We start from the raw sequence: 24,983 nt of genomic DNA, 5'->3' as shown, positions 1-24,983 counted from the left end.
GCTGATCCCCTCTCTCTGTAACCCCTTGCAACCTCTACAGACATCCCAGTCTCAGTTACAGTTTCCAGATCCTATAGACCTACATATCTCCATAACCATCTTCAGTACCTTTGGACCTCCCTGTCTCTGAAACCCTCAGCAATATATATAGATCTCACAGTCTCTGTAACATCCTCCAACTCCCATACAATCCCCTGTCTCTGTAATCCCATCAGACCACTCTTGACTTCCCTATCTCTATATCCCCCTCTAATCCCTATACACCTCCTTGGCTCTGTATCCCCCTCCAACACCTATAAACCCCCATCGTTGTAACCCCGGAGACCCCATGGACCTCCCTGACTTTGTAAACCACTCCAATCTCTATAGTCCACCCCATGTCTGTATACCCCTTGAACATCAATTGACCTCCCAGTCTCTGTAACCCACTCCAATTGAATTTCCTTCTTTCTGTAACCCCATCAAACCACTATAGATCTCCCTGTCTCTGTAATCCTCTTCAGACCATAGAACTCCTTGTCTCTGTAACCCCTTCCAACGCTGACAGATCTCCCTGTCTCTGTAATCCTCTTCAGACCATAGAACTCCTTGTCTCTGTAACCCCTTCCAACGCTGACAGATCTCCCTGTCTCTGTAATCCTCTTCAGACCATAGAACTCCTTGTCTCTGTAACCCCTTCCAACGCTGACAGATCTCCCTGTCTCTGGAAAAACATTGAACCCCTTTTTAACTCCCAGTCTCTGTAACTCAATAGAACTCCCTAAAATATCCTTCAACAACTTTAGAGCTCCCTGTCTCTGTAACCCCCTCCTGCACCTACAGACCTCAGTCTCTGTAAACCCCTCCAACCCCTATAGACCTCTCTGTAACCCCTCCCCCTATAGATCTCTGAGTCTCTGTAAACCCCTCCAACCCCTATAGATCTCTGTCTCTGTAACCCCTCCAACCCCAATAGACCTCTGTCTCTGTAACCCCTCCAACCCCTATATGTCTCTGTAACCCCTCCAACCTCTATAGACCTCCGAGTCTCTGTAACCCCTCCAACCCCTATAGACCTCTGTGTCTCTGTAACCCCTCCAACCCCTATAGATCTCTGTCTCTGTAACCCCTCCAACCTCTATAGACCTCCGAGTCTCTGTAACCCCTCCAACCCCTATAGACCTCTGAGTCTCTGTAACCCCTCCAACCCCTATAGACCTCTGAGTCTCTGTAACCCCTCCAACCCCTATAGACCTCTGAGTCTCTGTAACCCCTCCAACCCCTATAGACTTCCAAGTCTCTGTAACCCCTCCAACCACTACAGACCTTAGAGTCACTGTAACCCCTCCAACCTCTATAGACCTCCGAGTCTCTGTAACCCCTCCAACCCCTATAAACCTCCGTGCCTCTGTAAACCCTCCAATCCAAAATGACCTCCCTGTCTCTGTAACCCCTCCAACCCCTGTAGATCTCCCTGTCTCTGTAACAGTCTACACACCCTATAGAACCCCTCTACATCTCTATATTCCCCACCAACACCTTTAGGCTGCCCCGTCTCTGAAACCACCTCCAACTCCTATAAACCTCCTTGTCTGTGGAACCAACCTAGAGACCTTCCTGTCATTGTAAACCCCTTGTGTCTCTATAGACCTTCCCTGCTCTGCAAACATCTCTAACCCCTGTAAAATTCCCTGAATCTGGAGCCCCCATTGACATCCCTGTCTTTGTAACCCCCTCCAACACCAATTAACCTTGTTTTCACTGTAACACCCTCCAGCCTCAATATAACTCCTTGTCCCTGTAACAGTCTCCAACCTGTGACGGGGTCCTGAATTGTGCTTTTAAAAAGAAAGAGAGAGAGAGAGAGAGAGAGAGAGAGAGAGAGAGAGAGAGACAGAGAGAGAGAGAATGATTGGAAGATGATGTTATGGTTTCTCTGCAGTGTGTTTACATTTCTGTGAGGACATTGGCAGCTTCTAAGTTCTCACAGAAAGAGGAGAGCTGAGCAGCTTGATGGACAGCTGGTTTTCAGCATGGTGAGATAAAAAGGTCAGATGATAGACTCACAGACACATGGTTTTGGACACTGGATGAGCATTGTTGTGCCCACAGGAAGGTGGGTTTTAGAGGATCGATCAGGAGAATCGATCAGTGGCTATCATAGTGTGGAAAAGGTGCGACCGGTGGGGAGATATTTGTGCATCCAACCCTTGCCTGGGTTGATAACTCCACCAAGAAAGAATGGTCCCTTACGTTGTGGTCACATTCGGTGACTTCTAAAGAATTTTGGAGGACAATGGGAAGATCGACGGCATCAACTCACCTGAAGAAATAAACACTATTCAACACCTCTCTCTCCATCACTACTCAACACAATACCGCGAACTGTAGTGATCTTTGTGTCACTATGAGGTCCTCTAGAGTGGGCCACACGGGAGATGTAATTTTACACACAGCTTGGACAGGGACCTGTAGATTCACGTCTCCCACACCAGCCTGCTTGTCTGCTGCATCTGCTGTCACGTTGCCCTGTGTTACAGGATCCGTGGTACCAGTGTGTGATTCACACTTGATTATTGCTAAACTATTTTCAGGTTAATTGCTAAACTATAGCAGATTCACCATCAAACTAGTGTGTTGTGTGGGCTTCCCAGATGTAGTAATAAATCCCCAGAGGGAGGGAGCACGGAGGCAGGTAGGCATGCCGCTGGCCTCAATGGAGAGAAATGTCGAATAGTTGGCTACAGATCACCAAAGTCCACAGTGTTCTTGCACTAGCAAAACCTCCTTTTCATTGACAAAATGCAGGAAGGGCTTATTATAGTTTGGTAGCCCTAGTGCAGGAACCTGTGTCAGAGCTTGTGTCAGGACGGTGAAGGCCTTTTCCATTTCCTCTGTCCCGTGGATGATTTCGAGCGCAGTTTGTATCAAATCCTCCTGAAGGGTCTTGTTGTAGATCCTGTATTCAGGGACCGAGTGCCTGCAATAGTTTGTCATGCCCAGAAAGGGCATCACCTGCTTCTTGGTGGAAAGCTTTGGAGCCTGTGGGATGGCAGAATACGTTCAGGATCTAAACTTTGCATGCCCTCCTGTGATATCTACTCCAAGTAGGTGACAACTCTTTGACAGTACTGTAATTTAGACAGAGAGTCTTGATGACCCTTCGCCAACAGGTGGTTTAAGCGTGATAGACTCCTTTCTACAGGCAGTGAGAGTTTGAGAAGTGAGTAGCAAGTCCCAGACGTAGTGTGACAGAGCGCTCTCTCCAGAGAGGGTACATCAGTCAGATCGTCTCTGACTGCAGTGGCTTAGACAGAAGGATTTCCGTGTATCTGTGAGCACGTCGAGTCCATGTATATTGTTGACCATTGGAAGTAAAGGCAAAGAGGTGCTGGATGTCATCCTGCAGGGGGATGGAGAAGGCAGAGCACAAGTCGACTACAGCGTACAGCAGCTTTCGGGAGGAATCCGGCACAAAAAGTGAAATTAGTTGCATGATTTGATTAATGGCCCATAAGCCGTGTATGAACCGCTATTCCTCAGGGCATCTGGCGATAGGAGGTACTGTCGGATGGAGGGTAGGCAGCCAGTCTGCTTCAGACTCAGCCGGTGGGGTAGGCGGAGGGAGGGAGGTCACAGTCTTGACAAGACCTACGAGATTTTTATGCTGAGCCCATAATTCCGGGTACACTCGGTGAATGTCGGCATGTTCTGACCATTGGAGTTGGGGTGGGGGATGATGAGGAGAAAATGTCTTGTGTGGGGAGAGGGGTATTCATATTAATGCCCATTTCAGGGTTCAGGAAGTGTACCCCAGGTTCCCGACATAAGGGCTGGTCGACAGTACTCTCTTCACCATGAGGCTCAAGTCCTTTGATGTGAAAGGAGGTTTCAGGGCTGAAGAGACATGGGGGTGTCTGTGTCTCTGTGAATAATTGGGTCTGGGCAAAGAAAAGGCCAGGGTCTAAATGATCTTTGGCAGCTGATCCCTCCGGGCCAAAACCTATGGCCCCACTGGAGAACATAAGAATGTAAGGAATAGGAATAAGCCATCGGGACCTTCGAGCCCGCTCCACAATTCAGTAAGGTCATGGCTGATCTTGCCTTGGACTCATCTCCACTATAACCCTCAATTCCTCTACTATGCAAAAATCTATCCAAACTTGTCTTAAATATATTTACTGAAGTCGCCTCCACTGCTTCATTGGGCAAAGAATTACACAGAGTCATCACTCTTTGGAAAAGCAGTTCTTCCTCATCTCCATCCTAAATCTACTCCCTAAAATCTTGAGGCTATGCCCCCTAGTTCTAATCTCACCAACCAGCCTCTAACTTAATCTATCCCTTTCATAATTGTATGTGTTTCTTTAAAATCCCCTCTCATTCTTCTGAACTCCAGTGAGTACAATCCCGAGTGACTCAATCTCTCCTCATAGTCTGACCTCTTCATCTCTGGAATCAACCTAGAGAACTCCTCTGCACCGCCTTCAAAGCCAGTATATCCTTCCTCAAGGAAGAAGACCAGAACTGCATACAGTACTCCAGATGCAGCCTCACTAGTACCCTGTACAGTTGCAGCATAACCTCCCTGCTCTTAAATTCAATCCCTCAAGAAATGAAGGACAGCATTCCATTTGTCTTCTTGATGGCCTATTGCACCTGCAAACCAACCTTTCGTGATTTCGGCACAAGCACTCCCAAGTCCCTCTGCACAGCAGCATGCTGGAATTTTTTTACTGTTTAGATAATAAATTGCTCTTCCATTTTTCCTTTCAAACTGGATGACCTCTCATTTACCAACTTTGTACTCCATCTGCCAGTCTCTTGCCTACTCATTTAACCTGTCTATATCTTTCTGCAGACTCTCTGTATCCTCTGCACATTTTGCTTTTCCATTCAATTTAGTATCATCAGCAAACTGAGTTACACTTCTCTTGCTCCCCTTCTTCAGATTGTAAATGTATATCGTGAACAATTGCGGGCCCAGCACCAACCCCTGAGGCACACAATCAGCACTGATTGCCAACCAGAGAAACACCCATGTATACCAACTCTCTGCTTTCTATTGGTTAACCAATTCTCTATCCATGCTCATACACCACCCCCAACTCTATGCTTCCTTGTCTTACAGATAAGTCTTTTATGCGGCACCTTATCGAACGCCTTCTGGAAATCCAAGTAAATAACGTCCATCTGTTCCCCTCTATCCACTGTGCTCATTATATACTCAAAGAACTCCAGGAAGTTTGTCAAACAGGATCTGCCTTTGCTGAATCCATGCTGTGTCTGCCTGATTCAAATGCTGTGTTGCTGCTGAGTTGAGGAGTGGCAGCACTGAGTGGGGAGTGAGAACGGTGCAGCCATGATCTAAGACCAATGGTGTGGCCTTTCGCACCATAACGACGGTAGCGGCCATAGCACGGAGGCAGCTAGGCATGCTGCGGACCTCAGGGGGCAGAAGGGTCAAATAGTCGGCTACAGACCATCAAAGTCCACCGTGTTCTTGGGACACAACAGCACGAGCAAAACTGTCTTTTACATCCACAAAACGCAGGAAGGGCTTATTATAGTTTGGTAGCCCTAGTGCGGGAGCCTGTGTCAGAGCTTGTGTCAGGACAGTGAAGGCCTTTTCCATTTCCTCTGTCCAGAGGATGATTTCAGGCGCAGTTTGTATCAAAGCCTCCTGAAGAGTCTTGTTGTAGATCCTGTATTCAGGGACCCAGTGCCTGCAATAGTTTGTCATGCCCAGAAAGGGCATCACCTGCTTCTTGGTGGAAAGCTTTGGAGCCTGTGGGATGGCAGAATACGTTCAGGATCTAAACTTTGCATGCCCTCCTGTGATATCTACTCCAAGTAGGTGACAACTGTTTGGCAGTACAGTAATTTAGACAGAGAGGATTGATGACCCTTCGCCAACAGGTGGTTTAAGCGTGATAGACTCCTTTCTACAGGCAGTGAGAGTTTGAGAAGTGAGTAGCAAATCCCAGACATAGTGTGACAGAGCGCTCTCTCCAGAGAGGGTACATCAGTCAGATCGTCTCTGACTGCAGTGGCTTAGACAGAAGGATTTCCGTGTATCTGTGAGCACGTCGAGTCCATGTATATTGTTGACCATTGGAAGTAAAGGCAAAGAGGTGCTGGATGTCATCCTGCAGGGGGATGGAGAAGGCAGAGCACAAGTCGACTACAGCGTACAGCAGCTTTCGGAAGGAATGGAGGCCAGTATAACATTGGAGTCCAGCACAACAGGTGAAATTAGTTGCACGATTTGATTAATGGCCCGTAAGCCGTTTATGAACCGCTATTCCTCAGGGCATCTGGCGATAGGCGGTACTGTCGGATGGAGAGTAGGCAGCCAGTCTGCTTCAGACTCACCTGCTGGGGTAGGCAGAGGGGGGGAGGTCACAGTCTTGACAAGACCTACGTGATTCTTACGTTGAGTCCATAATTCTGTGTTCACTCAAGTGTCGACATGTTCTGACCATTGGGGTTGTGATGGGGGATGATGAGGAGAAAATGTCTCGTGGGGAGAGGGGTCATCCATAATAATGCCCTTTTTGGGGTTCAGGAAGTGTACCCCAGGTTCCCCAGGTAGGGGCTGGTCAACATTACTCTCTTCACCATGGCACCCAAGTACTTTGATGTGAAAGGAGGTTTCAGGTCTAAAGAGACATGGGGTACTTGTGTCTCTAGGAATAATTGTGTCTGGGCATAGAAAACACCAGGGTCTAAATGGTCTTTGGCAGCTAGTCCCTCCAGGCTAAAACCTATGGGCCCACTGAAGAACATAAGAATGTAAGGAATAGGAATAAGTCATCAGGCCCTTCGAGCCCGCTCCACCATTCAATAAGGTCATGGCTGATCTGGCCATGGACTCATCTCCACCTATAACCCTCAATTCCTCTACAATGCAAAAATCTATCCAACCTTGTCTTAAATATATTTACTAAAGTAGCCTCCACTGCTTCATTGGGCAAAGAATTACATAGATTCACCACTCTTTGGAAAAACAGTTCTTCCTCATCTCCATCCTAAATCTACTCCCCCCCCCCCAAATCTTGAGGCTATGCCCTGTAGTTCTACTCTCACCAGCCAGTCTCTAACTTAATCTATCCCTTTCATAATTTTATATGTTTCTATAAGAACTACTCTCATTTTTCTGAATTCCAGTGAGTACAGTCCCAGGTGACTCAATCTCTCGTCATAGTCCAACCTTCTCATCTCTGGAATCCACCAAGTGAACCTCCTCTACACCACCTTCAAAGCCGGTATATCCTTCATCAAGTAAGGAGACCAGAACTGCACACTGTTCTCCAGGTGCAGTCTCACCATCACCCTTTACAGTTGCTGCATAACCTCCCTGCTCTTAAATTCAATCCCTCCAGCAATGGCCAACTTTCCATTTGTCTTCTTGATGTCCTGTTGCACCTGCAAACCAACCTTTTGTGATTCATTCACAAGCACCTCCAAGTCCCTCTGCACAGCAGCACACTGGAATTTTTTTTACCAATTAAATAATAATTTGCTCTTCCATTTTCCCTTCCAAGCTGGATGACCTCGCAATTACTAACTTTTTACTCCATCTGCTAGACTCTTGCCTACTCATTTAACCTGCCTGTATCTTTTTGCAGACTCTCCATATCCTCTGTACATTTTGCTTTTTCACTCAATTTAGTATCATCAGAAAACTGAATTACACTGCTCTTGCTCCCTTCTTCAGATTGTAAATATATATCATGAACAATTGCGGGCCCAGCACCAACCCCTCTGGCACACAATCAGCGCTGATTGCCAACCAGAGAAACACCCATGTATACCAACTCTCTGCTTTCTATTGGTTAACCAATCCTCTCTCCATGCTCATACACCACTCCCAACTCTATGCATCCTTATCTTACAGATAGGTCTTTTATGCAGCAGCTTATCGAACGCCTTTTGGAAATATAAGTAAATTATGTCCACCTGTTTCCCTCTTACCATGCTGCTCGATACATCCTCAAAGAACTCCAGTACATTTGTCAAACAGGACCTGCCTTTGCTGAATCCATGCTGTGTCTGCCTGATTGATCCATTTCTTTCCAGATGCCTTGCTATTTAATGTTCATTGATAGCTTCAATCATTTTCACAACTACAGATGTTAAACTTATTGGCCTTTTGCCCACATTCTTTTTGAACAGTGATGTGACATTTGCCATCTTCCAATCTGCCTGAACCTGTCCAGAGTCTAGAGGATTTTGGTAAGTTATCACAAAATCTTCTATAATTTTTTTCTATATTTACCTTCTACAACTTCTGCCATTTCTCTCAGTATCCTGGGATGCATTCTATCAGGATCAGGGGACTTATCTATCTTCAGGCCCAGACGTTCATTCAACACTACCCCTTTAGTGTTAGCTATTGTATCGAGGTCCTCACCTCCCATCACATCCATAAGATCTCCCTTTGGCATGTTAGATGTGTCCTCCACCATGACAACCCATACAAATTAATCATTCAAAGTCTCAACCATTTCCTCATTACCCAATATCAATTCCCCTTTCTCATCCTTCAAGGTACCTTTGTTCACTTTAGCCACTCTTTTCCATTTTATATAATTATAAGAACTTTTAATATTCTTTTTTTATAGTCTGTGCTAGTTAATTTCATAATCTACCTTCCCTTTCTTTATTGCTTACTTAGTGGATCTTTGTTGCTTTTTAAAGTTTCCCAATTCCAGTTTCCCGTGACTCTTGTTGACTTTGTATGCATGATGAGCCGGCATACAGAGAGGAGTAGAGAGGCTTGTCACATGGTGAGAGAACAACCTGAGTCTCCATGTAGACAAGACAAAAGAGATGATCGTGGACTTCAGGAAGGCTCCTGCCGACCACTCTCCATTGCACATCAGGGACTCTGCTGTGGAGAGAGTGAAGAACACAAAGTTCTGGTGCACTCAGAACAGACAATCTAATCTGGATCTGTCACTCCTCCTCATTGGTCAAGAAGTCACAGCATCATCTGCACTTTCTGAGGAGACTGAGGCATACAAAGCTCACTGCCCTCATTCTAACAACTTTCTACAGGAGCACCATTGAAAGTGTCCTGTCTGGGTGCATCATTGTGTGATATCGAAGCTGCAAAGCATTGTTTGTCACATTTACTGAGATCGCTGTGTAGGAATAGCCCAAAGTATTGATGAGGATCCCTTCCACCCATCTCAAACTCACCACCACCATCAGGAAGGAGGTACAGAGGCATCAGGACTAGGACTGCCAGACTGAATAACAGCTTCTTCCCTCAGGCTCTGAGACTAATGACTCCCTTGTCAGCACCGAGGTCTTGTCACTTAGATAGTGAAGAGCTTACCTGTGCTGAACACTAGTACTCGCTGAGCTGTATGAACAGGAAGCATGAAGCATGGGGTAGGCGAGTTACCCAATACACATATTGTACCTACTCCATCCACATTTACCCTCCTGAGAGCACTGCCCTGGGCTACAAGAAACACCCATTGCCATATCTGCCCCCACCACCATCCCCATCCTCACACCCATGCACTCATGACAGCAGATGCAGGACACAGATCACATCCATGGAGGATGGATGTCTCCTGGTTCATGACGGTTGGATCATTTGAGGGGACCTAGGAGACTTGATGGTGTCATACATGGTGGGAGAAATCTCTATCGTCTCCTCTTGTCTGGGAACCTGTAGAGAAAGCACAGAATTCAGAGACAGGAGATGCAATCGTGGATATAATAAATGTAGGTGGGAAGACACAAGACCATTTTCTCAATCTGTAAATTCTTCAGATACCCTCCTGCCTCAACACTACCTACTCCTCCACCAATCTCTATATTATGCACAAACTTTGCCTCAAAGCCATCAGTTTTGTGATCAGAATCATTGACACACAACATGAAAAGTCCCCAACACCATCCCCTGCGTAACACCACCAGTCACCGGCAGACAACCAGACAAGGTCCCCTTTATTCCCACTCTTTGTTTCCGGCCAGTCAGCCAATCTTCTGTCCATACTCAAGAAGATCTGTAAATGCTGGAAATCCAAGCAACAGACACAAATTACTGGAGGAAGTCAACAGGCCAGGCAGATTCTTTGGAATAGTCTCAGACTGTGACCCTTCACCTGGACTGGAATAAAAGACGAGGTCAGAGAAAGAAGGTGGGGGGAGTTGGGGAGGAAGAGGTACAAGGTGGTAAGTGATAGGTGAAACCCGGAGAGGGGAGGAGTGAAATAGAGAGCTGGGAAGTGGATTGGTGAAAGAAATAAAGGGCTGGAGAAGGGCAAATCTGATAGGAGAGTGTAGAAGACCTTGGAGGGAAGGGTAGGGAGGAGCACCAGAGGGTGGTGAAGGGCAAGTAAGGAGTTAATGTGAAAGAGGGAATGTGAAGTGGGGAGGCAATTACCACACATCAGAGAAATTGATTGTCATGCCATCAAGTTGGAGGCTACCCAGACAGAATATAAGGTGTTGCTCCTCCAACCTGAGTGTGGCCTCAGTGCGGAAACAGAGGGTCCATGAACTGGCATCTCAGAATGGAAATGGGAAGTAGAAATGACATGGGTGGCCACCGGAAGGTATCTTTTTTTCTCTTAGCCAGTACTACTAATAAACCTCACTTTCGTTTCTCCCTCTCAGACTGCGGGGGGAATCTGTCATATCATCATCACTGTCTTCTAGGGTTCCTTTACCTTAAGCTCCGTAATGAAATCGGATCAAAAGCCAATGACTGGGTGCATAGGGAAGACTGTATATCCCAGTGACGGGGTGCATAGGGAAGACTGTATATCCCAGTGACTGGGTGCATAGGGAAGACTGTATATCCCAGTGACTGGGTGCCTGGGGGGAAGGTGTGCCCCAGTGAAACACTCTGGTTCCACCAGCTGTGTAAGTCTAGGGAAGAAAATCTCCTGCCCCACCAAACATGGGAGATTGAAACACAAACCCATCAGAACCCCCTGTTTGTTTGGATGCTGCGTGATGCGTTACCCTGTTACAAATAAGGAGCACAGAATAACAGGCAGTGCACCGCATACAGTTAAAAGATCTAGCTGTATAAGACTTAACCTGACTAAAGGGTTAGTAAAATAAGAACAAAAAGAAGTAAAGGGCCCATTTTAACAAAACAGTCTAACGTGCACAAGCTGAAGCTCACGGTTTCCCCTTCTCTGATCCTCCTTCGATCTCCCCGGGTTTCATCAAAACAGGACCTCACTCCGGGTCAATTCCTATGGCCTCTTCTCTCTGGCATCATCTCCCTTCATCTCCCACTCATTCTGGTGTCAGGCACACAACACGAAAAACACACTCCCTTCATTGGACAGTTCACATTAGAAAGCACCCGTTATCTCTCACCATAACCCAAACACTGCTTCTACAGAAAGACCATTACGTTAGCAGTGTAGCCTAACCCAGGGTGACAGGGTGTGTGGTGACAGTGTACCACAGTGACTGGATGTGTGGTGTCAGTGTATCCCAGATTCTGTGCATGGTGGGGATTGTATACCCCAGTTACTGGGTGTGTAGTGACATTGTACCCCAGTTACTGGGTGTGGTGGGGATAGTGTACCCCAGTGACTGTGTGTGTGTGTGTGGGTGTGGGAGACAGTGTACCCCCAGTGACCGGTGGTGTCTGTACCTGGGGACAGTGTACCTCCCAGTGATCAGGTGTGTGTGTGTGGGTGGGGCAGTTTACCCCTGGTGATCTGGTCTGTGGGGGAACTGTGTACCCCCTGTGACTCTGTGTGTGTGTGTGTATGTGTGTGTGTGTGTGTGTGTGTGTGTGTGTATGTGGGGGTGGGGTGGTCAGTGTACCCCCAGTGACCGGGAGTGTGTGTGGCTGGGGACAGTGTACCCCCAGTTACCGTGTGTGTGGGGGGACAATGCAGCTCAGTCACTGGGTGTGTCTGTGGGCAGGGTTTACCATAGTGACTGAGTATGTGTGTGTGTAGGTGGGGGTGGTGACAGTGTACCCCAGTGGCTGTGTATGTGTGGGGACAATATACCCCTGTATATGAGCGAAAATAGAATCTTGCTGCTTTGTTTGAACCAATATGAAGGTCACCGTATAGTTTGGGGGCAATCTCTTTGTTTATTACCCAGTGTCTTTGTTTATGTTGCTCAGCTCTGTGGAATCTTTCACAGAACTGTAAGGGTGCTCAGCGTTGTATCTCAATGAGCCAGCAATTGTCCTTTGTGCCAGCAGCATCCAGTGGTCTGTCAGGGTGGTGAGGATGGCCTGAGGAGATTAAACGAGTACCCCGTCCCGAGGTAATGTGGCTGTTCTTCAGACTGTGAGAGTGGTCCCAGGGGATTGAAGAGTTCAGTATGCAGTTCCACTCCCTTTATTTTAAAATCTTTTAAATTAATTATTATTGAAGATCAACAAAAAAGATACATTAACTCAATATATCATTATGTATAATGAAGAACTAAATTAGCAAATAACTGATTAATAAAGCTAAGCAATATATCAATAATAAGCAGAAAAAATAAAGTGTTAAGAATATTTGTGAAAGAAAAAGAAGGGAAAGAAGAATCCCTACTTACTAAGAAAAATACCCCCTACAAACTGAAAAAAAAAACAAGAAAAAAACCCCATTGGGAGCACAACCCCGGAGCTACACATCATACAAGCGTCCATAGAAGAAAAACATCAATCCGCCAACTCAAATCCATTTAAAGAAAAATCAGAAGAAAACCATATTAATTAACTCAAAGCAGATGATAGTAGTGGGCAAATGAACCCCACCTTTTCTCAAAATCAAATTGAGGATCAAAAGTTCAACTTCTGATATTCTCCAATCTAAAACATAACATCACCTGAGAAAACCATTGTATCAATTAGGAGCAGAAGCCCAATAATACATTCTTAAATTAGGCAGAGCAAGACCTCCATCTGTTTTTAATTTTTGTAAATGATATTTACCAATTCTTCACTTTTATTATTCCAAACAAAAGATGAAATAATAGGGTCAACCTTATCAACAAACTTCTTAGTTAAAAATACAGATATTTTTAAATGCATATAAAAATTTTGGTAAAATCATCATTTTAACTGCATGAATACGGCTGGCTAATGAAAGTGTAAGTAGGTTCCATCTACAAAATAAATGCTTCATAAAATCTACTAAAGGTACCAAAATTAGCTTTCTAAAGGTCTTTATAATTCTTAGTAATAATAATACCCAAATATTTAAGTGAGTCCATAACTCTAAAAGGAATATCATCATATATAGATGCAGAATCATTTAGGGGAAATAATTCACTTTTACGAAGGTTTAGTTTAGATCCCGAGAATTTTCCAAAATCATTTAATAGTTTCAATAAACTAAGAATGGATTCTTCAGGATTCAAAATATAAACTAAGGGATCATCAGCATAAAGGGAGATCTTATGAACAGTCCCATTTATAAGAATTCCATGAATACCTTTAGCTGCACAAAGTGCAATAGCCAAGGGTTCCAGCACCAAATTAAATAACAAAGGACTTAACGGACACCCTTGTCTCATACCCTGACAAAGGCGAATAAAAGGAGATCTACAATTATTAGTAATAACAGTAACAATATGGCTTTTATATATCATTCCAATCCACTTATTAAAATTAATACCAAAGCCAAATTTCTCTATAACATTAGATAAGTCAAATGCTTTTTCAGTATCGAGAGAGACAACACATTGGGAAGACTTAGAAAAGGATGAATATATAATATTTAACAGTCTCAAAACAATAGAGAAGGAATAGCAGTCCATTACAAAATCTGTTTGGTCTTGAGAGATAGTTTTATCTAGAATAACCAGCCGATTAGCCATTATTTTTGAAAGAATTTTAGCATCCACATTTAATAATGAAATAGGTCTATATGAAGCACAGTCTTTCTTAAGAATTAGAGAATTAGAAGCTTCATAAAATGTGGGAGGTAACTCTTGCATCAAAAAAGAACCTTTAAGCATTTCCAACATATAAGAAAAGCAATTTTTCAATTTTTTTTATAAAATCCTACAAAATAAGTATCCAGTCCAGGAGCTTTAGTAGATTGCATTGAAAAACCAGCTTTCTGAATTTCATTTTCAGTAATAGGAGCATCAAGAGTTTGTTGATCTTCAATAGAGATTCGAGGAAAATCAATCTTTTGTAAAAAGGCAATCATTTTAGAAGAATCAACTGGAAACTGATATTTATAAAGTTTAATATAAAGGTCTTGAAAATGTTATTAATATCTTCAAAATTACATGCTAAACTACCATCTCCCTTATGAATTTTTAAAATTTGTCTTTTAGCTCTTGCTGCTTTTAATTGAGATGCTAATAGCTTATTAATTTTATCTCCAAACACATAAAATTGACTTTTCAATTTAAGCAAATTTCTTTCAATAGGGTAAATTAATAATAAATTATATTGTGATTGGAGTTCAACTCTTTGTTTGAATAAATCAATGTTAGGAGAGATTGCATAAATATTATCCAAGTCTTTAATTTGGTTGGAAATCTCATCTAACTCTATTTTTGTCTGTTTCTTATGCTTAGCTAAATAGGAAATTATCTGACAGCACAAATATGCTTTAAATGTATCCCATATAATCAATTTTGATGCTTCTCCTTTATTATTAAAAAGAAAAAAATATTTATCTGAGTCACAATAAATTTGACAAAGTCTGACCTTTGTAATAAATTTTCTGGAAAACACCAATGCAAATTCACAATAACAACATCATTCAATTCGAAACCTAAGCTTACAGGCGCATGGTCCGATAGACTATATTCACATTTCTGGACTTCGGACAAAAATCAGGGATCAGCTATAAGATAATCAATTCTTGAATATTTTTTGTGAACATCTGAAAATAAAGTATAATCTCTAACATTATGATGTAAATGTCTCCAAATTTCAACCAAGCCAAAATCAATTAAGAGCTAGTAAGTGATGCAGAACAACTCGGAAACTGCTGATTCGTTTAACACTTGTCAATCAAAGGATTTAAGCAACAGTTGAAATCACCAACCATTAATAACATATATTCATTTAAATCTGACAATAAAGCAAATACATTTTTATAAAAGGATAATCTACATTAGGTTCCTATAGGTTAACCAGAACAATTTGTCAATTACAATTTTTCCTTTAACAATTAAAAATCTACCATTAATATCTGACACAATGTCTTCTTGGATGAATAAAATATTAGATTCAATGAAAATAGGTACTCCCTTTGTTCTATTTTGACAAGTAGCGTGAAATTGAAGGCCCTTCCACATTTTAAAAAATCTATTTTGATCGCCCGTTTTGATATGCGTTTCTTCAGCAAAAATTACATTGGGTTGGAATCGATTAATGATTTTAAAAGTCTTTTGCTTAATAGGATGATTCTAACCACATATGTTCCAACTTATAACGTTTATCTGTTTAGTCACCATTAATAAAAATATTTTATTTAACACATAAATACACACATACCAGCATGGGTCAATCAAAACTGGCGGTGCTAAGTACAACCATACACAAAATACGCATGCTCTGGATCTCCATAATGGGAAAATAATACAAAAAAGTAAACTAAAATTAATCCTACAGTTAATCCTATAACTCAAAACTAACCACAATCCTCCCGCCATCCCGAAAAGCCTGAAATTCGGCAAAAAAAGCTGAAATGCGTCCCCATTGAGTAAAAAAAAGAGAGAGAGACTCCATGTGCTGCCCATTTTGTAATAGTGATTTTAAAATCTTTCCTTAATTCCTTCCCCCAGTTACAAAAAAAATGACCATATGGCCCTAAAATAGAAAAGTCCTGCAGAGGGAAAAAAAAGTTCTGCTAAATATAAAAAGTCAAGCACTACAGAACAACACTCCACCATATCAAGTCATGTTAACTGGTTCTTCTGCCCACTTATGGGCCTTGTTTCTAACTGATATATATGCAATTTAAATATCAATTTGCTTTGATGCCTTCCATTGCTTTACAGAGTATTACTGTTTTGGAACAATGGACACTGGTGAGGCTGAATAATCATTAAAACATGCAACAGATTCCCAGCAGAAATGGCTAACACAAGAGGACACAATTTTAAGGTGATTAGAGGAAAGTATAGGGATCTCAGAGATGTTTTTTCAGTCATAGACCAGTGGGTACGTGGAAAGATCTGCCATGGGTAATCATAGAGGCAGACACAGTAAGGACATTTGAAAGACTCCGAGATAGGCTCATGATGAAAGACAAATAGAATTCTCTACAGGATGGAAGCATTAGATTGATCATGGAGTAGACTGAAAGGTGAGCAGAATATCATGGGCCAAAGGGCCTGTACTGTGCAGTTTGCTCTACAACATCTGGCAACCCATATCCAGCATAAAAGTTCAGAAAAAAATATTTATACTTAATCCTTAAAAACAAACTGGGGAATATGAAACAATCTGCAAAAACACCAAAACAATAAAATTAAACAAAGAGAAAAATGCCTACGTATTCTCTGATGAAGAAAAATCAGCACTATTTTCCATTTAACTTACATACTCAATGAAAAACTGTTTTTAGAAAAAGAACTATGTATCTATCTACTAAGCCCTCCCAACTATGTGTATAAAAGAAAAAGTCCTTATGAATTATGAAAATTATCAGTTATTTAATGAAAAAAGAAAGATAAAAACACATAATCAAACAATCTGTCCGTTGTGTTAATTCGCTCAGTAGACCAAACAGATTTTCGAAAAGTCATTCATCATTCACATCAAAAAGTTCCCATCTTCTTTAAATGGTTGAGTGATCAAAGGACATTTTAAGCAAATCAGAAATCTTCAAAGCTTACCTTCTTCCCGAAATAACAATTATTTAGCAGACCTAAAACCATTCAAACCTCGACTGCAACTGAAATAGTGTTAACATTGTCCAATGCCTCTTTGGGGTCCAGAAAAATACGTGGAGTTGGATCTTTGGGAAATAATTTTAATCAGACTGGATATTGAAGTGATGGGAATAATCCCTTATCATAGGCTATCTTCATGGTTGGAGCAAATTTAGACCGCAGGTCCATAACTTCCCGCGGATTATCTTCATAAAACCTAATAGCAGAACCCTTAAATTTAAAAACTCTGTGTTTCCTTGCATATTTTATGATTTGGTCATTAACTTTGAAACCAAGGACACAAATCAAAACTGACCTTGATTTATTCGGATCCCGAGATTTTGAAATGAAAATTCTAAGTGCTCTTGCGATATCGGGAGGTTGAGATAAAATATCCAGAAACAGAGATTGAAACAAGTTAGCAAAATAGTCCAATAAATCCCCACTCTCAGATCCTTCCTTCAGTCCGACAATTCGAATATTATGTCGACAAGATCTTGCTTCCAGATCGATAATCTTATGTTGAGTCTTTTCCAAGTGGGCTGAAATATCCACTAATCACGTTTCATCTCTTTAAGTTCAGAATTCAGGGGAATGATATTTTCTGGCACAAATTGAAAACTCTCTTGTAACGACTTCATCTCAGAAGAGGTAGCATCAAGTTTTACCGTGTTGTTTTCTATTTTCCTGTCGAGAACCATCACCTAGTGTTCCAGACTCTCTACCCAAGCCGGCATACGCTGATTTTTTTACCCCTTTCCGTTGCTGGATTCAGGAAGCTGCTTTCCGCTTCTTAAAGATTGCGACATAATAACAACTAATCCCCTCTAAGATCCGTCAAATAAAAGTTAAAAATTCAAAGTTTAAACTGGGAAAAAGGAAGAATTAATTGCAGCCACATGAACTGTGTGCCACTCCATTAGACAGTAGGCAGAGTCTCCTCCACTCCCCTCACTGGGGTAATACATCCCCTCTTACCATCTTATTTCCTTCTAGAGGCTGCCGGTTGCTGCCGAACTCTTTGTTGCCTGAAATTCTGCGCAAATTGAGCTGTTGGGAAGTGGAGCAGATGAAGAGACGATGAGAACCTACCCCCACCCCAATGTTTCCTTCATAACCCAATAACTGTCACCCCTCCACACCAACTCCACTGCCAAGCCCCAATCTCCTGAACCCCTCCCTCATCTCTCCTTTCCATCCCACCCTCAATGCAGGATTTCCTGCTCCCTACAACCTCCTTATTCCTTCCTCCAACCATCCACCTCCTCCCCCTCCCACCTACACCCTGATTCTTGTCACCCACACACCCTGACACTAACTACACCCCTTCTCTCACCTTTTGTCCCGATATGTGAGGGTCAGGATGTGAGACACCTGCCTATACCCCTGTCCTGCTCCCCCTGCCCGGACTTGGCTGGACCTCCGGTCCTAAGGGTAGGACTGTTGGGTACTTGCCTGCAGACCCTCTCTCTCCTGTTGCACTCCTCCTGAGGGTGAAATATAGCGAGAAAATCAGTCCCACAATGACACCGACGATGTTGATGCTTGCAATGAGTGCAGAGATGCTCTTTGGAAAATTGTCACCTACACCAGGAGAGGAGAAAAGTTTCTGTGAATAACTCCATCCTCTCACTTCCAATGGTGGGAGATCGATGGATCAATTCCATCCCCCTCTGGTTGAAGAAAAAAACCATTCACCCCAGTGCTGATTCCTCCCACCCACACCTCACTCCTCTCCCCTCCGTTACCTCACATCTTTCCTCTCCATTATCCCTCGTCATTCCCTTCCCATCCCTTACCCTTCATCACACCCCTCTCCTCCATTATCCCTCATCATTCCTCACTCCCTCCCCTCCATTACCCCTCATCACTCCTCATATCACTCCTCTATCCCCCATCACTCCTCACATTACTCCCCTCCACTCCATTACCTCCTTCACTCCTCACATCAATCCCCTACCCTCCATTACACCTTGTCACCTCAGATCACTCCATCCCCCCCATTAACCGTCATTTCTCCCCCCCATTAACCCTCATTATTCCCCTCCTATCCATTACCCCTCATCACCTCTCACTGCCCTCCCCCACAATCGGCCACATTCTACCTCTCCATATGTCAGTAACCCATCTCCTTGCTCACCCTCTGTTAATGTGTTTTTCTGTTGAAATCAGCTCCTGTGTCAATCATGTGCACTGGTATTCACTGAATGTCCATAAGAGAGAACAAACACACACACACACACTCCCTTGATCCCGTGAGGCCGTAACACAATGGGTTTGGACTGGGTGTACCACACAGTTCCTTCTCTCTGTTCATTATCTGGTCTAGGATGGGCTTTTCTCAAAAACAGCTCTGAACACCGTGTGAATGGACAAGATTTCAGAAAACTCTCGCCAACTCTCTCCTTGCAAGCTCCCACTAGCCTCCTCACCATAGGAGTATTTATTCCCTAAAGAATCGAAGCTTCACCCTTCCTGACCAGGTCCAGAGAAACCAACACTGGCCAACGAGGACCTCAGCTACTCCCACATCGGCCTCTGAAAACTCCAGCTTCAATGACCAGTAACCATCGTACGGGTAGTCATCAGTACTAAGACCCCAGATCCCTAGTGCACTGAGTGGCGTCAATAGTGAGTGAGTCAAATCCCGATTGTAGAAGGATCTGTACAGCAGAGTAACCTGAGGACTGTGTCAAGTGTGGCTCTAGCATGAATACTCTCGATCCGTAGGGATACACTGGAACTTGGCCCCACTAAGCCTTCGGGAATAGGGTTTTTCACTTTACCATTCTCCTTGATAAAAACATGTCCCCTCTCCCCCCAAGGCACCAGGCTATTCCCTCACTGGGTCGCTCTAAAGTTATCTGATTCCACCTGACGGGGGGCGGGGGGCTGTCGTGTCTGTTGAGACATTCGGAGGTTTCAATCTCACGTGACTGTGGGCCCTTCACCACTCGCCCATCCTTAATTGATTCACATCAGCCAGTGGAATGGCCCCTTTCCACCACAAGCAAAGCACCTTTCTCTCTTGCAGGTAGCCCACAGAAGTAGCAAAGGAGATTTGAGGACATCACCACTTCAGCAGCCGGAGCTGTCTTTTCACATTATCAGGGCACTGTCACTCACCCAGCAGCTGAGATGTCTGATCCGCCCAAGTCTCATATTCCTCCTCCCCATCGGGGCGGGCTTCACTCCGGAGAATATTCCCAGCCTACGATAACTTTGACTCTCCAGCGGAGCACTTTGCTATTTATCCACCAGGGATGGAATTGCCGATACCTACACAGAATTTTCACCCGTCACTGGAGGACTCATTAGACCTTTCACATCAGAAAACTCCTTCCCATCACTCCATAGAAACGAGAGCAACTTGTCTTTAAAGTGTCCGCCTCCTGTTATGTAGGACTCAGCTTACAATTCAGCCTCTTCGCCAACACTCCCCTCTTCACTTAAAGTATGAATAGTCTTTGGCCCCGCTTCTCCAGGGACCCCAATAGTACCGGGCAGACCCACTCCAGTCATGTCATCGTTAGTCTGAACTAAAATGACATCTTTGCACACCTTTTGGTCAAACTGCTTTCCCTAATACTTTAAAGGTACTTAAATCCCTAATCAATAATTCATCTAAGCTGCGGATATCCACCCCGCCCCCAGAACACAAGCCGTAGTTAAGAATAATCTCTTTGATTCACAGGCTTAATCCCTGTCTCATCCATAACCACATATCTTCATCACTTTCCTGGATAACACAGGCTTAAACACAAACCCACTTAATCAATTTTTAACACAAACAAGAGAAAATCTGCAGCTGCTGGAAATCCGAGCAACACACACAAAATGCTGGAGGAAATCAGCATCTTGTGTGTGTTAATCAATTCTCAGAGCAATTACACAGTATTGAGCAAATTCAGTCTGGTACGATAGCCCCCACAATGAAACTCCTTTTCAGTCAGAGACTCTAGAGACGTGGCTCGTTAACCCCTTGCTAACAGCTGCCGGACTCAGCAGTGAGAAAACTCCACATGTCTAGGGTTGATATGATTTCAGTCCCATCAAACCTGAGGAGCTGGGATGTCTCTCCCACCCGAGCCCTGATTTCTGTGAAGACTGTGCAATTACTGCTTCCATGGAATCGCTAGGCGGCAAGAAATAACAGGCTGTATACTGCATACAATAGTAAAAAATGTGTGTTATAAAGAAAGTAAAGCTTAACCAAACGGTTAGGAAAGAAAATTTAAAAAGGGCCCATCAAAATTAGACTGCCTAATCTCCACAGGTCGGAGTTCAAATCAAATCAAATCTTCCAATATACTGATATACTGATAGTCCTGACGCATTTTCACTGATTTCCACTAGAAATCCCCCCTCTTCGGCTTCATCACATTGTGCATTCCCATTGGATCAAATCCTATAGTCGGTTCTCTCTGCATCTTCCACCGAAAAAAGATCTTGACCCACCTCAGTGTCTGTCACAAAACCTTTACCTCAGCATTCTCTCAAACCTTCTCCCAGTTTCACCATCCTGATTGGAAGACACAACATACCTAAGCATTTCTTATCTTTAACAGGAACCCAAACACTACTAGTGGCACACATTGCTTCTACAGAAAACCATTAGATAAAGTACCCTACAACATTAGGACTAAAGTCTTTGCCAGGGGTGACACTTGTGGGCATAATTTAAAGTGAGAGAGGTTAATTTTAAATGAGATGTGAGAAGGAAATTTTTTCTTCTCTCTTTTAAAAATGTAACACAGGGAGTACTGAATGCCTAAAATAAGCTGCCTTGAGTGGTGATAGAGGCAGATACATCAGGGACTTTTAAGAGATGTTTAGAAAGGCAGGTGAATATGAGGAAATCAGATGGATACAGACATTATGTAGGGAGGCGGGGTTAGTTTATAGGTACAGGAGCCTCCGGACCCATCCTGCCAGGTTCAGGAATTTATTACCCCTCAACCACCAGTTATTCCCTCTGGTCTTGAACTCGGGAGGTGTTGTTGAACCAGAAAGGATACCTTCACTCATCTTGACTCACCCTACACTGAGCCATTCCCACAGCTTATGGGCTCACTTTCAAGGACTTGTCATGTCATGTTCTTGATATTTATAGCTTAATTATTACTATGTTTGTATGGCACAGTTTGTTGTCTTTTACTCATTGATTGTTCGTCTTGTGAGCAGGTTTCATTGATTATATAGTGTTTCTTTGTTCTTACTGAAAACTGAAAATGAATTTAAAAATATATTGGATGATGCCAGAGTGGTGTTAAGGATGGCATTGGAAAATTCAAACATATCAAGGGTAAAAGAACGTTAAGTGACAATACCACACACAAGTTTTACAAAGCCTGTCCAGTTTCTTATACCATCTATGACAAAGTAGCTGGTAGGCTACACTGCATAGAGGCTGAAGGAATTCTTTTCAAGCTTGCCTGGAGCCCATGGGTAACGCCAGTGCTCCAGCAGCCAAGAATAGGTCTGTCAGGATCTGTGGTGATTTTAAGGTCACCATCAGCCAGTACTGAGCGTAGATCAATACCCTCTGCCCAGGGTAAAGGATATCTTTACAAACTTTTCTGGAAAGTACTTCAGCAAAGTGGACTTAGCTGAGGCCTACCTACAGATGGAGATGAAAGAAAAGTTAGAACATAGAACATAGAATAGTACAGCACAGTACAGGCCCTTCGGCCCACAATGTTTGCTGACCCTTAAACCCTGCCTCCCATATATCCCCCCCCCCCACCTTAAATTTCTTCATGCACCTCTCTGGTAGTCTCTTAAACTTCACTAGTGCATCAGCCTCCACCACTGACTCAGGCAGTGCATTCCACGCACCAACCACTCTCCGAGTGAAAAACCTTCCTCTCAAATCCCCCTTGAACTTCCCACCCCTTACCTTAAAGCCATGTCCTCTTGTATTGAGCAGTGGTGCCCTGGGGAAGATGCACTGGCTGTCCACTCTATCTATTCCTCTTAATACCTTGTACACCTCTATCATGTTTCCTCTCATCCTCCTCTCCAAAGAGTAAAGCCCTAGCTCCCCTAAACTCTGATCATAATGCATACTCTCTAAACCAGATAGCATCCTGGTAAATCTCCTCTGCTTCCACATCCTTCCTATAGTGAGGCGACCAGAACTGGACACAGTACTCCAAGTGGGGCCTAAACAGAGTTTTATAGAGCTGCATAATTACCTCGCAACTCTTAAACTCTATCGCTCAACTTATGAAAGCTAACACCCCATAAGCTTTCTTAACTACCCTATCTACCCGTGAAACAACTTTCAGGGATCTGTGGACATGTACCCCCAGATCCCTCTGCTCCTCCACACTACCAAGTATCCTTCTATTTGCTTTCTACCCTGTCTTGGAGTTTGTCATTCCAAAGTGTACCACCTCACACATTTCTGGGTTGAACTCCATCTGCCACTTCTCTGCCCACTTCTGCATCCCATCAATGTCTCTCTGCAATCTTCAACAACTCTCTACACTATCCACAACACCACCAACCTTTGTGTTGTCTGCAAGCTTGCCAACCCACCCTTCTATCCCCACATCCAGGTCGCTAATAACAATCACGAAAAGTAGGGGTCACAGAACCGATCCTTGTGGGACACCACTAGTCACAACCTTCCAATCTGAATGTACTCCCTTCACCATGACCCTCTGCCTTCTGCAGGCAAGCCAATTCTGAATCCACCTGGCCAAACCTCCCTGGATCCCACGCCTTCTGACTTTCTGAATAAGCCTATCATGTGGAACCTTATCAAATGCCTTACTAAAATCTATGTAGATCAAATCTGTTCAAAGTGTTACTTGCCATAAACCCTCACAAGGGGTCTTATCACTATAATAGGGTAATTTCTGGAGGAGCATCTGTCCCTGTACTCTGGCAGAAAGCTATGGATCAGGTGTTGCAAGGTTGTCCAGGTACTCAGTGCTACCTGGATGGTTTAATTGTTACCGGTCAGGTTGACAAGCAACATCTCCAAAACCAAAAGACAGTGTTAAAAAAATTAGAAAATCATGGGCTCAGTGAATGATGTAACAAGTGTGAATTCTTTTAACCGAGCACTGGTTACTGTGGTCAGACCATTGACACACAAGTATACTGAGAAAATTCATGCAGTGGTGGATGTTCCAAGGCCAAAGGACGTGTCTCAGTTGCAGTTCTTTTTGTGATTTGTCAATTAATATAACAGGTTTCTGCCAATCCTGGCTACTGTACTCCACCTCTTGAACTCATTACTACAGATTACAAAGAAATGGCAATGGAGAAGTTAATGTGAGGTGGATTTCCAAAACACAAAGGAACTGGTGACATCAGACACTGTACTCACATGTAATGCCCGGGTTAAGAACACATTTTATTGTATTTCCTCTCTTGTGCTGGAAGGTGTTTTATTTTAGCAGTTTTTCTGCAAACAGTGCGTTTGGTTAGTTAAGCTTCATACATTAGTGTTTTTGTTTCCACTGAGATAAGGGGCCATTTGCTCAAATTAGGAATGTTATGCCAGCCAATTGAGATTTCTTTGTAACGTGTTGTAACAGTCTGTTCAGTGGGATGCCATGAAACTTTTGAGAGAGCTGGGTGGGATCAGGACTCTGAGGAACAGTGGGCTGGTTTTGTTGGCAGATGTTGGAAGAAGGAGGTGCGGAGCGGAACACAGGGGAAGACACTCGCAGAATCCTGCCTGAAGGGGAGACCGTGTTGCAAGAATGTGCAGATGAATGGCCAGTTTGTTTGAAATAATGATTGCTTTGTACAGATGAATGGCACAGAGGAGGAGTTAGCCAGTTTGTTCATAGTATTTTTTGAGGGAAGATCGAACTGTGGCTGGTGACGTGGGTTCAGCACTGTAGAAAAGTGATACACCCAACTACTTTAGGAACGAGCTCCAACGTTTATGTGCACTTTTAGATGGGTTGAACTGTAATGAACCCTTTTTTTGTTTTCTACTCCTCTGAAGTGTTTGTTAAAGTTGAAATCTCTGTAAATATACTTGCACTGTAAGTTTATGCCAGTATAAGGTCTGTTATTGCCTGATAAAAAAAAACACCTTGGCACGGAGCAGTGTTGATACAGCATTCACCTCAAATCTGCATTCCCTCAGCATTCCAACTTTCTAATTTAGTTAAACCTGAATCATACCTACCTGA

The sequence above is a fragment of the Hypanus sabinus genome, chromosome 6 (genome assembly GCF_030144855.1).
Source record: "Hypanus sabinus isolate sHypSab1 chromosome 6, sHypSab1.hap1, whole genome shotgun sequence".
NCBI classification, from domain to species: Eukaryota; Metazoa; Chordata; class Chondrichthyes; order Myliobatiformes; family Dasyatidae; genus Hypanus; species Hypanus sabinus.
Note: the sequence above shows the minus strand (reverse complement) of the source record.